Source organism: Bombina bombina, chromosome 12, assembly GCF_027579735.1.
Source record: "Bombina bombina isolate aBomBom1 chromosome 12, aBomBom1.pri, whole genome shotgun sequence".
NCBI classification, from domain to species: Eukaryota; Metazoa; Chordata; class Amphibia; order Anura; family Bombinatoridae; genus Bombina; species Bombina bombina.
This window is the reverse complement of record NC_069510.1, coordinates 150,401,720-150,407,719: the sequence shown is the minus strand read 5'-3', so window position 1 is coordinate 150,407,719 and position 6,000 is coordinate 150,401,720. Positions and strand designations below refer to the sequence as shown.

The 6,000-nt window shown below is 50.1% G+C and overlaps 1 long non-coding RNA gene across 1 annotated transcript in view; it reads left to right on the top strand.

The window, feature by feature from the left end:
• The first annotated feature begins 1,282 nt into the window (after positions 1 to 1,282).
• The window catches only part of LOC128642759 (uncharacterized), a 107,389-nt gene continuing 102,671 nt past the window's right edge, over positions 1,283 to 6,000 (top strand). Inside the window, exon 1 of the long non-coding RNA XR_008399703.1 lies at positions 1,283 to 1,295. This is a non-coding gene — a long non-coding RNA (uncharacterized LOC128642759). The remainder of the gene's footprint in view (positions 1,296 to 6,000) is intronic.

Here is a 6,000-nt window from a genome sequence, read left to right as displayed (position 1 = left end):
GGCGCATCTACTCCATCCAGGCCTGCGGCGGTGACGTCATCGGCGGGGAGGAGCGGCGGTGATCCGGAGCTGAGGACTGTGGCTGTTCCGGCCACTTCAGGTAGATCAGGTGACGCGGCGGTTGTTCACGGCCAGGAGAGGCCTGTAATTGGGGGCCAGTTGGCAGGGAGTAATCTGGGCCTTGCTGGGCCTAGCGGTCCTCCTTTGGCTTTTGGGGGGGGTGGTAGGATATAAGCGAGGGGGAGGGGAGTTTGGCCCCTAATCAGACTTCTGTGGGGGATGGGGTGGGTGGAAGCTTTGGCCAGCATGGACAGGGTGTGTTGAATAGGCCCATCATGGCTCATCCTGGCGTTAGGGGGCAGGTGGCAGAGGACAGGTCCCAGGGGTTTTTAGTGGATAGTGAGTATGGGTCTGGGGAGGAGATTGAGGATTTTGAACTGGATTCTGGGGCGGTGGGGTTGTTTTTGAATTCCTCAGATGATGAGTGTGTCCCCCCCTCTCCAGGGACTAGTGGTAAGATGGTTAGCTGTTTTGGGGGGGGGGGGCAGGGATTAGGGCCTCTACTGTGGTTCCGCCATCTGGGGTCCCCTTAGTTGCCGGGAGGAGTAGTAATGTTGTTGTAGGTGGCTCACGTGTGAGTTTTTCTTTTTCAGATGCTAGCACTGCATTGCAATGGCCTTGCCCTCGGCCTGGCCCGTCCGCGGAGGCAGACACTATTGACGGCTTGGAGGAGGATTTCTTTGGCCTACACGGCTCTTGGACGGATACCATTCATCATGAGCTTGATGACGGCAGACAACGGGATGCCTTGCCAGTTGCTGGTGGAGAGGTGAGTGGAGGGGGTAGGGCCAGGGGGTAGAGAGAGCCGGGATCCAGAGTGGGGCCAGAACATGTACAGCGACCACTTGTTGTTTTGGGTGGGGGGGAACAGATGGCCGGGTAAATTGCTGGGCCATGTGGGGGTTTCTAGAGGGGGAGCTAGACATCGGCCGGGGGCAGAGGCCCCCTGGTCTGGGGGTGAAGGGGGCGGAGCTCCTAAGAGAGGGAGGGGGGTGCCTACGGCTAGGGGTGCCAGCCTGCATCAGGAAAGATGGGGGGTAGGGGTTTTCCTCCCCTGAATATGAGTTCACGTGCTGTTGTTTTTCAGGACCAGCCACGGCAGCCGGACCAGCATACACGGACGGCTGCCATAATGCAGGAGGGCGTACAGCAATGAACGGTGCCGCGTATTGGCGGGCTCCAAGCGTCTACAGGAGAGTCATCAAGGGGACTGCAGTCGGCGGAGGCTTCAACAGGTGAGACAGGGTTGGCTAATGTGAGGGGGAATGTTGTAGTGAGTGACAGTGATTCTGTGGCTGTAAGGGTAGTTGCGGGCTTGAGGGATTTGTTGTTACAGTTGGAGGGAGCTGTACCTGCTGGGGATGTATCTGTGGAGAGGTCATGGGTTCCAGCGCCGGGGGCGTCAGGTGCTCTGGTTCTGGGGACGCTTGAGGTCCACGCGGAGGCGGGACCCTTGGGCGTGGGTGGAGGGGCTCCTGTAATGGTTCAGGGTTCTGGGCCATCGGTGGTTTCTGCTAGTGGAGCCCCTAAGCCGGTTTATGGGGCAGAGCTGAGAGTGGCGGACACGGCGATGTCCCGTTCTTGCCTCTGTTCCATTGGCCCGCTAGGGATACATTTGACTTTGGAAATCAAAGAAAAGATATGTAAACGGGAATTTATTGAGTTGTTTTCCCTCCTTCCACTTGAGCAATCTTTTGAGATTCTGGAGGATTCGAAAAAGGACGTGGCCAAGAAGGAGGAGGAGGAGAGGAAAAAACGTTATAGGAAGTTACCTAAAACGTTTACTAATTGGTTCCAAGCCTTTGTGATGTAAGCAAGTGTGTTTGCTGGTAGGTTCTAGTAGGTTCCCGGATCAAGGCGGTGCCTTGTTTTGTTACCTAGATGAGATTGCGGCCGCGCAAAGGACATACGGGGATATGGCCTGGTGGTCATACAATGAACAATTTCGTCAACAGCTGTCGGTCAAGCCAGATATGAAGTGGGACGACCGGGACATGGGTTTGTGGCTCAAAATAATGACACCTTTGAGAGCCTCCCAGTCCTTTCGGTAGGGAGCCGGTAGCTCCTCCTCTAGCGGGTCCCCGGTGTCGGTTAGAAAGGGGTGCTGCTTTGCATTTAATGAAAAACTGTGTAAGTGGGGTTCCGCATGTAAATTTAAGCATGAGTGCTCTGGGTGTGGGGGATCCCACCCCTATGCAAAGTGTTTCCGTAAGGGTAAATCAGGTGGAGCAGGCGACGCGGCTGACAAAGGGGGTGACTCCGGTGAGGCTAGACATGATGGAGCCTTGGCTCGTACTGTACGCTATGGGTCAGGACTGTAGGGAGCGGGCGGCATTATTGTACCATGGTTTTCAGTTCGGCTTTATTATCTCATCACAAGGGGGGAGTCGGGTGTTCAGGGGTAATTTGAAGTCCACTCGCTTGTGGCCTGGGGTGGTTCTTGAAAAATTGCGTAAAGAAGTGTCGTTGGGGCGTGTGGCGGGCCCTTTTGGTTGCCTGCCCATTGCGGATTTGAGAATATCTCCGCTTGGGGTTGTACCTAAGAGGGGTCCTGGAAAGTTCAGGCTTATTCATCATTTATCTTTTCCTAAAGGGGGATCGGTAAATGATGGTATTCCTCAGGAATTGTCTTCAGTCAAATATGACTCTTTTGACCAGGGTGTTGAATTGGTGAGGGTAGCGGGACCTTCTGCATTGTTAGCTAAAATTGACATCGAATCGGCTTTCAGGTTGTTGCCTGTGCACCCGATTTCGCACACCATTTGCTGGGTTGTTGTGTGGAGGGCTCGTACTATGTTGATCTGTGTTTGCCCATGGGCTGCTCCATTTTGTGTTCCTTTTTCAAGCAATTCAGTACATTTCTGGAGTGGGTCATCTCGGAGCGGGCGGGCTTGTCGTCATTGGTCCATTACCTTGACGATTTCTTGTTTGTGGAACCGGCTGGTTCGCCGGCTTGTAAGCGGCTACAGGATGTTTCTTGTCAGGTGGCGTTAGACTTTGGCGTTCCCATTGTGAAGGAGAAATCTGAAGGGCCCGTTACGACCCTAGACTTCTTGGGTATTACGATTGACTCGATAAGTATGGAGTGCAGACTTCGCAGTGACAAGGTGATGGACTTGCTGGAAGTTATTGACCGCTGTTTGTTGGCAACAAAGATCATGTTGCGGGATCTACAGTCGTTAGTAGGCAAGTTTAATTTTGCATGCAGAATCATCCCGATAGGGAGGGTTTTTTGCAGGCGGTTGTCGCTGGCTACGGCGGGTGTTGTTTAACTGCACCATTTTGTGCGGTTATCCAAGGAGATAAAGGATGACTTGTGGGTTTGGAGGCGTTTTTTGGTGGGTTTTAACAGTTCTGCATTGATTCAAGCTCCTAGGGTGTCTAATGAAGAGTTGGGGTTGGTGACTGATTCCGCTGGTGGTTGTGGTTTTGGTGTGTATTTCTTGGGCCGTTGGTGTGCAGATAGGTGGCCGGATGAATGGTCTTCGCTGGGTTTGTTGAGGAATTTAGTCTTTTTGGAACTGTTCCCGATTGTGGTCTCACTGTTTGTTTGGGAGGCTGATTTGTGTAATCGGTCAGTGGTGTTTTCAACAGATAATATGGGGGTGGTGTATGCTTTGACGGCTTCTTCCTTGCCGGTGTTGCGTTTGTTGCGCCTGTTGGTTTTGAAATGTTTGAGGATGAACGTTTGCATTAAGGCTAAGCATATCCCGGGTGTTTATAATTCCATTGTCAACTCCCTCTCTCGATTTCAGTGGCGGTGTTTCCGGGAATTGGCCCCCCTGGTGGACACGACTGGTTGCCCATGCCCGGGTTATCTGTGGCGGCTTGGAGTGGAGGACTGGCACTTTAAGCTGTTGGGTGTGCAAGATGTTTCAAGGGTTTTCTGTGTTCGACAGGTCCTAAAGGGTTTAAAGGAGGGTTCGGTAGGACCCTCCCCTGATAGGAGGAGACCGATTACTTTTTCATTGCTGAAGAATTTGTATAGGATTTTGGAGGTTGTTTGCTTGTCGGAGTTTGAAACCTGTTTGTTCAGAGTGGCTTACGTTTTGGCCTTCTTTGGGGCTTTCCGGATCTCGGAATTGGTCAGCAAGAATTTGAATTCTATGGGGGGTTTGGGTTTTGCAGATGTGGCTTTGTACGAGTCCAGGGTGGAAATATTTTTGAGGAAGAGTAAGACGGATCAGCTGGAGAAGGGTAGGACGATTGTCCTTTTTCCCAGTGGGTCAGAGGTTTGTCCTTGGCTTTGTTTACGGTTGTACTTGAGGTTTCGGCCCGTTATGGGTGGGTCGTTGTTGGTCCATCGGGATGGGAGACCTTTGTCACATTTTCAGTTCAGGGCGGTGCTTAAAAAAGCCTTGTGTTATTTGGGCCTAAATTCGGCTGATTTTGGGACCCACTCTTTTCGTATTGGGGCGGCAATGGAGGCTTCAATGAGGGGGCTTTCCGAGGCTGAGGTTAAAGGCATTGGTAGGTGGGGATCTAGGCGTTTTCGCTTGTATGTCCGCTCTGAGTTGGGTCTTTGAAGGGAAATTTTCTTGTGGTTACATTTGTTTTCTGTGTTTTAAGTGTGGAACGTTTTTGGCTGGTCGGCCACTCTTTTACTTATTGGGCCCAGAGGGCGGCTTCGGTGAAGGTGGATGGATTGCAGTTGGGTATCCCCAAATCTCGTTGTGAAGTGAAATGGTTCGGTGTGAGGGGGCTCTGGTGTTGGATTATTGCAGGCGTTTTCAGTCTCCGACTGTTTTGTTGATCCATGCTGGGGGGAACGATCTTGGTTGTTTATCGCAGAGGGACTTGGTGAGAAGCATGAAAAGGGACATTGGTAGATTGAAGGTGTTGTTCCCCTCCATGACAATTGTATGGTCTAACATTTTGCCGCGGATGGTGTGGAGGGCGGCTTGGGACCCGGTGCGTTTGGACAATAGCAGATGAAAAGTAAATAAGATCATGGGGGCATTTGTGCGGAGACTTGGTGGTGCGGTGGTTCACCATTCAGACTTAGCTGAGGTTGGCGAGGGTGAGTTCTATCTGCTTGATGGGGTGCATTTGAATGACTTTGGTCTGCAGCTGTTTATCCTTAATTTTAAGGAGGCACTGTGTATGTGCCATGGGGGGAATTCAAGATGGGGGGTTTCTAAGGGCAAGGGGTTCCTTAGAAACTTATTTGGATGATCGCTGACGGGCCCAACCACTTGCACGGTTGGGTCCAGTTAAAGGAGTTACGGCCATAGTTGAAAGATATGGAAAACAGGAAGGACTAGCACCACTGTTGGTTTAATGTGTAAAATGTTTACAGTTACTTGCACTTTATTTATTGAATTATTAAAGTTTTTTTACAAAGTTATTTATTGAATAAAGGGCTGCGGCCAAGTTGTACCAAAGCTAAGTCTGTTGTCTGTTATTTATGAGGGTGGTTGTTGGAAGGATGGTATTGGGGTGTTTGTTGTTTAAGGGACCGGAGCTTGACGACATAAAAGGTCAAGGAACTATTTTAGAGTGATTGACTCTATTGACTCATGTGTTTGGTCCCAGTAACACCTGGTATTCCTGGGAATTTACCATCATCTTGTGATTCTGACATCAAACAACAAAGTTCTTTTAGCTTTCTAAAAACTAATACTGTGTTGCTGGAAAACACTATTTTTGAGGCTTTGCATTGGTCTGGTAAATTGCTTTCTTTTGCAGCATTTTACAGCTACCCGCAAAGCAGAGCTTCATTGAGCCAATGACAAAAGGCATGTGTGTGCAGCTAGCCCCCATTAGTGTATTTATGCTCATAAGCCTACCTAGGTGTGCTCTTCAACAAAGGATAATAAAAGAACAAAGGAAATTAGACAATAAAAGTACATTGGAAAGTTTAAATAATGAACGTAGAATTACAATTAGGGAGTTTTAAAATGTGTTTTCAATTCTTTGTTCTGAAATGTTTTGTCGGCG